This window comes from Pinus tabuliformis, chromosome 8, assembly GCF_031772625.1.
Source record: "Pinus tabuliformis cultivar Carrire ecotype Pingquan chromosome 8, CPIR1, whole genome shotgun sequence".
In the NCBI taxonomy this organism is placed as follows: domain Eukaryota; kingdom Viridiplantae; phylum Streptophyta; class Pinopsida; order Pinales; family Pinaceae; genus Pinus; species Pinus tabuliformis.
The window spans coordinates 955504483-955515106 of NC_142294.1; positions in this window are offsets into that span (position 1 = coordinate 955504483).

Consider the following 10624-nt stretch of genomic DNA (forward strand, 5'->3'; position numbering starts at 1 on the left):
ATTGATAAATCTCCTATAATACCATGCCAATCCCATGAATGATCTGGACTCATTCACATTCTTCAGTACTGGCCACTCTATTATGGCCTTGATCTTTTCTAGATTGTTATGAAACCAGCTCACAAAAATATAGAAAAGAAATATCAATGCCTTAGAAATTAGCCTCTTCAAAGGGGAAGACTCCTTTACATTACATAAATGAATAGTTCTTGGATGATACAAATGACCAAACATACTTTCTATATATACAATTCTAAGGGGTCACATTATAATCAAAGCCGACATAACAATAATAATATAAGGGCACAACAATAACAATAGTGGGTTTTTATTGGGCACAATAATAACAATATGGGGAAAATAGGGACACAACAATAATAATAAGGGCTACAATGACAATAGTAATGGGGGAATAGCTAGTATTATAGGAACCTAACATGCCCCTCTCCTTCAAAAAAGTCTTGTCCTCAACGCTTGGGTAGTTCTGGATGCTTCTGTATAAAATTCTCATCCTCCAATGTGGAATCTTTAGCAGGTAAGTTCTTCCACTTGACAAGATACTCTAAAATTTATTGATTTCGTAGCTATCGAGTTCTTTTTTCTGTGACTGCTTCAGGTTCCAATATGATTTTTCCTTCCTCGTCAAGTTATGGCAATATTGTTTGAACTAGGAGCTTGTCACTAATAACCTTCTTTAAGCATGAAACATGGAAAAGTGGGTGCACTCGGGAAGCTGCAGGAAGATCCAATTCGTATGCCATAGTACCAATCTTTTGAAACACCTTGTACGGACCATAATACTTTGGTGATAATTTATTATCCTTCTTAGCTTTCTTGAGGGACATTCGTTTATATAGCCGTAGAAATACCCAGTCACCTATATCAAAACTTCTTTCACTATAATGTTCATCTGCTTGTTATTTCATTCTATTCTATGCCAAAGTTAGGTTATCCCTTAACAGTTGGAGAACTTATTGTTGATGCTAGATGTGATCTTCCACTTCTTGAACCTTAGAATTTTCTCTTAAATATGATGTGATGGATGGTGGGCGATATCCATAAAGTACCATAAATGGGGTCATTTTTGTTGCAGTATGGAAGGAAGTGTTATACCACCGTTCAACCAAAGGCAACCATTTAACCCATTGTGTTTGTTTATCAAATACAAAGCAACGAAGATATCCTTCCAAACATTTGTTTACTATCTCATATTTCCCATCAGATTGAAGATGATAAGATGAGCTATGAGCTAACTGAGTACCAAGACAAGAAAATAATTTTGTCCAAAAATTTCCAGTGAAAATGGGATCTCTGTCGCTTACAAAAATCTTTGGGTTTCCATGTAGCTTTTGAATTGTTTCCATAAATGCATTAGAAAATGTACTAGCTTTAAATGGATGAGATAATGCACAAAAGTGTGCATACTTGGTAATTTTGTCAACTACCACCATGATGACGCTCTTTCCTTCAGACTTGGGTAAACCTGTGATAAAATCCATTGAAACATCCTTCCAACGTTGACTTGGAATGGATAAAGGTTGTAATAGACCTGGGGTCTTAATTTTTTCAACTTTATTTTGTTAGCAAACCAAACATTCTGCCACAAACTTTTGAATATCAGATTTAAGGACATCCCAAAAAATTTCCTTCTTAACCCTATGGTAAGTTTTTAAAAATCTCGAGTGCCCTCCTAATGGATAGGAGTGCAATTCCATAATAATATATTGTTTGAGTTGGGAATTCTAACATAGGTATAAATGATATTTGTACCATAACGAAGCATTTTTCTAGCTAAATGTATCAGATGTACTAGGATCTTGTTGTAAATTTTGAATGAGTGCCCACACTTCTTCGTCATTCTTCCATGCATCCATTGCTTCATTTATCCAATCTGGTTGGATAATATAAATGGCATAAAGCAATGCTTCCACATCCTCATCCTTTCTTGAGAGTGCATCTACCACAACATTTTGCTTCCCTTTTTGGTATATGATTTCAAAGTCATAACCCAACATCTTTGTGATCCATTTTTGCTACTTTTCTAAAGATAATCTTTGTTCTAAAAAGTATCTAAGACAATCATGATCCATTTTTACCTTGAAATTTCTTCCCATTAGGTAGGGTCTCCATTTCTTAAATGCATGTAGTATAGCCAACATTTCCTTCTCATAAATAACTTTGTGTAAATACTTTCCTTTTATTTCACGACTTTCGAAAGAAATGGGTCTTTCTTCTTGAATTAAAACAACACCAATTCCATTTCCTAAGGCATCGCATTCCACAATAAAGGTTTTTGTGAAGTCTGGTGTAGCTAAGACCAGTGCTTGGCACATTGCCTCTTTAAGATGTTCAAAGGCCTTTGTTGCTTTTGAAGTCCATAAAAATGCATTTTTCTTCAATAATTTTGTTAGAGGTGCTGCTATTCTCCCATAATTCTTAACAAACTTGCAATAATACCCTGTCAACCCAATAAATCCTCACAGATGCTTTATGGATGTGGGTATTTTCCATTCCTTAATAGATTTAATTTTTCTAGGGTCTACCTTAACACCTTCATGAGATACAGTATGACCCAGATATTCCACCTCTTGTACTCCAAAGAAACATTTGGATATTTTTTCATATAATTATTTCTCCTCCAATAGTTTGAGCACCCTGTCAACATGTTGAACATGATCATTCCAAGACTTGCTATAGAGTACTATATCATCAAAAAATACTAACACAATTTTTCTAAGGAATGGTTTGAAAATGGAATTCATCAAACCGTGAAATGTAGAAGGTGCATTGGTAAGGCCAAAAGGCATGACCAAAAATTCATAATGACCCTCATGAGTTCTAAATGTTTTTTTTCAGAATGTCTTCAGTCTTCATTCTGTTTTGATGATATCCTGAACGAAGATCCAACTTGGTGAAGTAAATGGATCCACGTAATTCATCCAATAATTCATCAATGACAGGAATGGGAAATTTATCTTTAATAGTGAGCTTGTTGAGTTCCCTATAATCTGGACACATGTGCCATGATCCATCTTTCGTGTGCACCAATACTACTAGATCAGAGAAATAACTTTGACTAGGTTGGATTATACGAGCCTCTAGCATTTCTACAACCATACATTCAATTTCACTCTTTTGGGCATAGGGATATCTGTAAGGCCCGATGTTTGGAGGAACACTTCCTAGAATCAAAAGAAGAGCATGATCATGATCACGAATAGGTGGGAGACCTTTGGGAGTCTCAAATATCTTGGAATGATTGTCCAAGACTTTTTGGATATCTGGAGAAATAGATGATTTCGATGTGGGAACCTCTAGCGAACATAATTGTACAATTACACCTCGTTGTTATTTCTTTAGAATCTTTGTAATTCCATTAGAGTTGATTATCTTTCCTGATTTCCCTGCAATACCCCTTAATTCAACTTCCTTTCCTTCCAAAGAAAATTTCATGAAATGTTCTTGAAAATTAAAAGCTATTGTACCCAAGGGTTGTAGCCATTAGACTCCTAGTACAACATCAGCACCACCCATTGGAATGGAAAGCATTGGGCTATTCAATACATATTATCCCATGGATAACTTGATATTATGGAACTTTCTAGAGCAATTTATGGTTCCTCCACTTGCAACCATCACTTGACACTCTGGTGCTAGATATATGAAGCAATTCAATTCCTTGGCTATCTTACAATGAATAAAATTATGGGTACTGCCCGAATCAATCAACACTATTACCTTTTCTTCTTGATATGTCCTTCTATCTTGATAGTTTGAGGAGTGGTAATTCTGGCCAATGAATTACAAGATATGGTTGGATTCATTTCTTCTTTATCTAGGGTTTGTTCTTGGTGTATATCCTCTTCTTTTGACATTTCTTTTTCCTTTTCTTCCTCCTCTTCACAATCTATGTAAAATAATTTCTTCTCAGCACACTTATGACCTTTAGTGTATTTTCTATCACAACTATAACAAATCCCTTTTGCTCTTTTTTCTTCCAATTGTTGGGGTGTCAACCTTGTAGTTTGTGGAAGGCTAGGGGAAACAAAACTTCCATCCTTATAGTTGTGAGTGGTAGGCTTCCTTGTTGCCATAATTTTGTTTTGCATTTTTCTTAGCAACCTAAATGCCTTCTCCAATGAATCAGGTTCCCAAAGGTGAACCTCATGTTGGATGTTATCCTTTAAAGTCCCTATGAACACATCAATGCTATGCTCCTCTGGAATATCTTTTACCCTTATATTCAATTTTTTTAATTCCTCAATCTGCTCCATCATTGAACCCTTTTGTTTAAGGTTTATCAATTGGCTAAAAAAGGTGTTGCTTTTTGTATCCTCATAATGTGCTATCATTTATTCCGTAAAAATTTCCCAAGTGACAATTTTTTAGGAGAGCAAATCCATCGATACCATACAAACTAATTTGGTTCCAAATATAAATTTGAAATTTGTACCTTTTGTGTGTTTTGCACATTATGGAGATCGAAATTTTGCTCCATCTATAGTATCCATGTTACGGGATCCTTACCATGAAACTTCCTCATATCAATATTTGGAACATGGTGGGTCTTCAATCCAACATTAGAGTCTATGAAATCATGATTAACATTTCTTTTGTTCTCAATGAGTTTCCTTTACTACCCTTTCGCCATTAGTAAGAATTTCTTGTAGAAACGTAGTCAAATCTATCTTCAAATCTTCCATCTTAGCATCCATGCCATTGATCTTAGCTTCCATGACATCCATCTTAGCTTCCATGCCATCCATCTTAACTTGCAAGTTAATGATATTAGCTTCCACTCAATTCATCTTAGCTTTGATGCCTTTCTTTAAACCATAAATCTTAGCTTACATTACCTTTGATGAGAGTGAAATTTGTTGCACTTGGTCTCGTAATTTTGATATATCATGTTGCATTTCTTCCTATTCTTCATGAGTCATGCTAGAGCTTTCAGGTTGCGTACTAAGTGTTTCCATTTTATTTCTTAGGGGCATCAATTAATGATAATTATGCTTCACTATGCCCTTCGAACTACAAACTAATTTTTCAACCCAAACTTATGCAAAATTTTAAAAAGACTACACACCTTTTTTTCACTTTGTAGAATCTTGTTATTGAATCTATTGTATCTCTGTAATTGTGGATCTCCAAGGTTTGAAATTTCTTCCTGTGGTAACCCTCTGAGTCCCCTTTTCAATGCCACCAATCATATCAAACTTGGATTCTCCAAGAAATCGTTTTGACCTTTAGATCTGAAAAATATAAATAGAAAACTATAGTCTATCTTCTTTCTGTAACTTCTTACGACATTTCAATCTGATGCTTAGAGATAAAGTTATGATGATTTTCCCAAGGTCACCTATTTGGAATGTAATTCAGGATTCTGTAAAAACCCTAACATCCTCAGATCATATATCCGAAAATATATCGAGACAAGATCTGAAATTCGGACCCGAGGTTCAGAACGATTTTGGCTCAAATGGGTTTTTTCATCTTCTAAGATGTCACAGAAAACAATTTACAGCGAAAATGCCACGATGACATGTTTGGAGCAGTGAAACCTAGAATCCAAAGCTATGATACCAAATGTTATGAAACTAACTCACAAAAAGATAGAAAAGAAAGATCAATGCCTTATAAATCAGCCTCTTCAAGGGGGAACCTCCTTTACATTACATAAATGATTAATTCTTGGATGATGCAAATGAAAAAACCTCCTTTCTATATATAGGAGTCTAAGGGGTCACAATATAATAAAAGCTGACATAACAATAATAATATAAGGGCACAAAAATAACAATAGTGGGCTTGTATGGGGCACAATAATAACAATATGGGGACAATAGGGACACACCAACAATAACAAGGGCTACAATGAAAATAGTAATGGGGGAATCACTAGTATTATAGGGACATAACATAGATCAACTAATATCCCTTCCTTGCAGACAATGTGCCACAAGTATTGTATCTATGATTGGAAGAATTCACATTTGATAAGCTTCACATAAAGCTTGTGTTTCCTTAGCAATTTTAACACTAGAGCTAGGTGATTTTCACGCTCTTCTTCAGTTCTTGAGTATACCAATATGTCATCAACAAAGACAATGACAAACTTGTCCAAGTAAGGATGCAACACACTATTCATTAAACACAGGAAAGTGGCACGGGAATTGGTAAGCCCAAAGGGTTCCACTACAAACTCATAGTGCCCATATCTTTTCTGAGAAGTTTTTTTATGAATATCTTCTGCTTTTATGCACACTTGATGATACTCGAACCATAAATTGATCTTAGAGAAGAATGTTGCTCCTCTCAATTAACTGAATAAATCATAAATCTATGGAAACAAATACTAAATCTTGATTTATACCTTATTCAATTTTCTCTAGTCAATACAGAGACAGAGTGTCCTATCCTTTTTATTCATGAATAATACTAGAGTGCCCCACGATGACACACTCAAACAAATATAGAATTTATCAAGCATGTCTTTAAGCTGCAATTTTAACTCAACCAACTCAGGCGTACTCACCCAATATGGTGCCTTGGACCTTGGTGCTACTCTAGGCACCAATTATATAGAGAAATTGACTTCCCTATGAGGGGTAGACCCAAGATGTCAGTCAGAAATACATCCTCATATTGCTACAACATTGGATACTTTTTCAACACTTTGATTTATTCTTGCATAACATTGTCACTAGATTCCTTATCACTAGAAATTTGCACAACAAATACTTTACAACCCTTCTGGAAACTAAATTTAGCCTACATTGTTGTGATCAGTGTCATATAGATCAGATTTCACTTGCGCTGTAAGATTTTTCTTTCTCCAAGGACCAACATCATCCATGAACTCAATTGTTTTTTCAAAACAATCAACCTTAGTTCTGTGAGTGTATAACCAGTTCATGCCCAATACCATATTGTACGCACCCAATAGTAAAAAATTTAAATATGTTGTTGAGGGCATGCCTCTGAGCTCAAATTCACACAATTTCACCCAATGAATATTTTTTTCTTTGTTCATATTGTCAATTGAACTAAGAATGGGTCTATGTGAAATTTGTTAGTCAATTTGCATTTTTCCACAAGATTTTGACAAACATAACTATAATTAGAACTGGGATTAATTAAAATATAAATAAATTGATTACACAACTTACCTTCCATCTGAATGATAGGTTCTTGGTGGCATTCCTAGCGATTGTCCATGATTGCATAAATTACGGGCAAGCTTTGTGCTACAACACCCACTATATGAACTTCCTAGGAATTGTAAATCTTTAGCCCTGTGTTTTTCTAGTGCGGGAAATATATTTCTAGTGGTTTTCACCCCAATTCCAACATTTTAATTTCTGTTTCATCTCAGCTTTATGGTAGCCTATTTCTGGCTTATGCACATATATTTTAGCAACTAGGTCAAATTTCTACTGAAATTGACTCACTTTGGCTGGGTGTGTACCTTCCTTCTTTTCCATGATTTTCTTGGGCCATGTCTTCTTATTTCTAACACTACCCTTTTCTTTTCAATAACCTTTAATTTATGGCCTACACTTTCTCTACTCATAACAATGTTTCAATTTCTTAATCATTGGAAAATTAAGAGACTTAGATGTTATATATATATTTTCTTAACTTGATAGTTAATTGTGATGTGTATTGGCCTTTTATTATTTTATTAGATCTTTTTAATCAAGCAATTACCAAAACAATGAAGATGACAACAAGACAAAGTACACAAGATATAGGCTCCAAGCTAGGACAAAATCATTCCAAGGGGAAACCCATAAAAATTCTTCCCTTCTTATAGAATTTGTTCACAAAGAGAATTCCAAGACGCAAAGGCCAAAGCCCCAAATTCTCCCAAGAGCTAAGCCATCCCCTCTACAAATTCTTCTTCAAGGAAGCTTCCAAACTCCGACTTACTGCAAATTCATCCCATAATTTTGGCCCCACAACTGCTCCTTAGAATTTGGCCCTACAATTTTGGCCTCTTGCAACTATAGCTTCAAATAAACCCTAACTTTGCACATGTTGACAAAGATATATATATATATATATCCCAAGAAACTTCAATTCTTCCTTCTTTTCCTCGTCCTTCTATCTCTTCTTATCCTTCGCCATTGCAGATAAAACTTGTCTTGAATGAGTGTCTCAAATGACGTCGAACTCCTTATATTTGTAGCCTCCTTAAGGGGTCGAATAACCCTCCTTTTAGGCCAATTTGTCCTTAACTTGGGGTTGTCTTGGTATTGGAGAAATACATGGATTTTTCTTGACAAAATAAATATTTTTATTTATTACAATGAGTCTAAATGGTACTATGACACATGACCAATATTATTCTTTGTCCTAGAAATACCTAGAAATACCTAGAAAACCTAAAAACACGAAGAACATGCTTTTTGACTCAAACTTGATTATGAAATCCATAATCCAAAATATGAATATAATTTATTTTTATTTCTTTATAAGGAATATAAAATGTCATGATCGCAATTAGGTCATTATGAAGACCGAATCTAGTTGCAATTTTCAACACACCCTCTTAACTAGGTATGTATTCATAATATCATTACATGGTACAAGGAATCTCAATATTGAAGCACTTTCATAATAAGATTCAAATTGATAAGCCATCTTTGTCAAGCATCTTTATCATAACCAACAGTACCCTTGAAGGCCTTAACTAGACAATCACATCCTTATTCAAGAGCATTATGCTGGGAGGCCTTACATGAGCTGCCACACTACCTCTAAGGAACATACCCCATTCATATGTTCACCAGGTATGTCCTTCTAGGACCATGCTTATCTTGGATTTCCAATCTTGAATTCTCAAGGAATATCGGTCCTCTTCGACTACCCTTATCTTGGATGCCCTACCTCAAGCTTAAAGAGTATCAGTCAACAAACTTCTTTTCCTAGATTCTAGAATCCATAAGAAGTTCCAATATTAGATGCTTATCCAATCCTCAAAAGTCCATTCCTTATTTATGGTCTTCACTAAGACTTACTACTGTTAGTCATACTATAGTTACTGACCCATAAAGACAAGAACTATCCACATCACTCCCTCTCAATTAGGGAAGATATATCTACCAAACCAAGATTGTCTCTCAAATACTCAAGCTTCTTGTTTGGTAACACTTTTGTTAGAATATATGATACTTGTTCATCAATATGTATATAGTGAAACTCCACAACCTCATCTCATACCAGGCTTCTAATGTAGTGGTACTTATTATTTATATGTTTCTTCCTAGCATGGAACATGGGGTTCTTTTTCAATCTTATACAACTTTCATTTTCATAATGTATACATGTAGGGCTAAGCAGTCCTTCAAAAAAATTTGATAATAACTTCCTAAGCCAAACATCTTCTTGACATACTTCACTTGCAACAACATACTCAACTTCAACACTACCCAAAGAAACTGTATCTTGCTTTTTACTCATCTAGGAGACCATGGAAGACCCTAGGATGAAGCATCCACTTATTGTGCTTCTACCATCTTTCTCACTACCACCCTAATCTAAATTTGTATATCCCATGATTTGGATTTCATTACCTGTATACCATAGGTAGTGATGTATTGTCCCACACAGATATATTAGGATATGATTGGATGCAATCCAATGATCATGTTTTGGCTCCATCTGAAACTGATTGAGGACATTTACTACAAAACAAATGTTTGGTATTGCATTTACAATATACATCAAGGACCCAATCAACTATCTATAGCAAGTAGGATCCATTGGAATAGACTCTAAAGTCCTCAACTTATTTAAATTAGTAATAATAATAGTCATCATAGGCTTGCTATCCATCATGCCAATTTTTTGAAGAATTATGATTATATAGTTACCTTGAAGAAGATATATATGACCTGGCTTCTACCAAAATTCTAGTCCCAAGTAGTAATGTATAATCCCAAGATCCTTCATATGAAACTTGACTGCTAACTACTTCTTACATTCCTAAATTCGATGTTCTACTCTTGTAATGAGTAGATCATTCACATACAAGAGTATGATGACTAGTTCACCATGTACTATCCCGATGTATAGGTTAGGATCTACATAACCCTTGGTAAAACCAAGTCTCAATAGGTATGCATCCATTCTTGCATACCAAGCTCTAGGTGCTTACTTTAATCCATATAGAACCTTGTTCAACCTGCAAACATGAGTCTCCCTCTGATTTATTTCAAATCCTTGAGGATGATCAATGTAAATGTCTTCATCAATAGTTCCATTCAGAAAATATATCTTAACATCCATTTGATGTATTTTCCAACCCATGGTAGCAACTGACGAAACAAACAATCTTATAGTTGTATATCTAGTTGTAGGAGAAAAGGTTTCTTGATAATAAATACCTTCTTTATGCGGAAATCCTCTTGCTACAAACCTTGCCTTGTAGTTATCAATGCTCCCATCTCCAACATGCTTTATCTTGTATGTCCATTTTGAAGTGACTATATATTTGTCACTTAGCATAGGGACAATTTCCCAGACATTGTTCTTCATGATCGACAGGTATTCCTCTTGCATTTCATTCCTCCACTTTTCAATGTTTAGTCACATCTTCATAGGAGGATGGTTCTTATTC